The sequence below is a fragment of the Vombatus ursinus genome, unplaced genomic scaffold (assembly GCF_900497805.2).
Source record: "Vombatus ursinus unplaced genomic scaffold, bare-nosed wombat genome assembly UNPS02014789.1, whole genome shotgun sequence".
Taxonomy (NCBI): Eukaryota; Metazoa; Chordata; class Mammalia; order Diprotodontia; family Vombatidae; genus Vombatus; species Vombatus ursinus.
In genome coordinates this window covers 938,770-939,251 of record NW_020954567.1, presented here as the reverse complement: position 1 = coordinate 939,251, position 482 = coordinate 938,770, and the positions used below count along the sequence as shown (strand labels likewise).

General features: G+C 39.8%; 1 protein-coding gene across 5 annotated transcripts in view; it reads right to left on the bottom strand.

Annotated features, from left to right (window-relative positions):
* The window catches only part of LOC114047482 (carboxyl-terminal PDZ ligand of neuronal nitric oxide synthase protein-like), a 379,736-nt gene that overhangs the window by 60,855 nt on the left and 318,399 nt on the right, over positions 1-482 (bottom strand). The window lies entirely within an intron of this gene.

The following is a 482-nucleotide window of genomic DNA, read 5'->3' as shown; positions in this document are numbered from 1 at the left end:
TGAAATATTCCATGGAATCAAAACCTTGAAAATGTTCAAATGGATCTGTGATCTCATTGCTTTCGGAGTCTGTTAAGGCAAATCACAACCAATCCACGCCTGGCCATCCTATGTGACTCTTGCCCATGAGCTCCCAAAAGTTCATAAATACTGTTGCCAAACCTCAGATGCGATGAACTAACTATTGCTAAAACTTGGTGAGATAGGATTCGTGACCAGAAAATGGCAATTATACCTTATTCAAATGCAGTATCTAAATAAAGGAGTGGGGCAGCAGTGCAGTATACAACAACAAATATTTATTACTATTGTTACTACTACTACTAATAGCTTGTATTTTATAATGCTTTAAGGTTTGCAAAGTGCTTTGCAAATATCTGATGTGATCCTTACAACAACCCTGGGAAGGGAAGGGGGGAGAAAGGAAGGAAGGAGGGAAGGAAGGAAGGAAGGAAAGAAGGAAGGAAGGAAGGAAGGAAGGA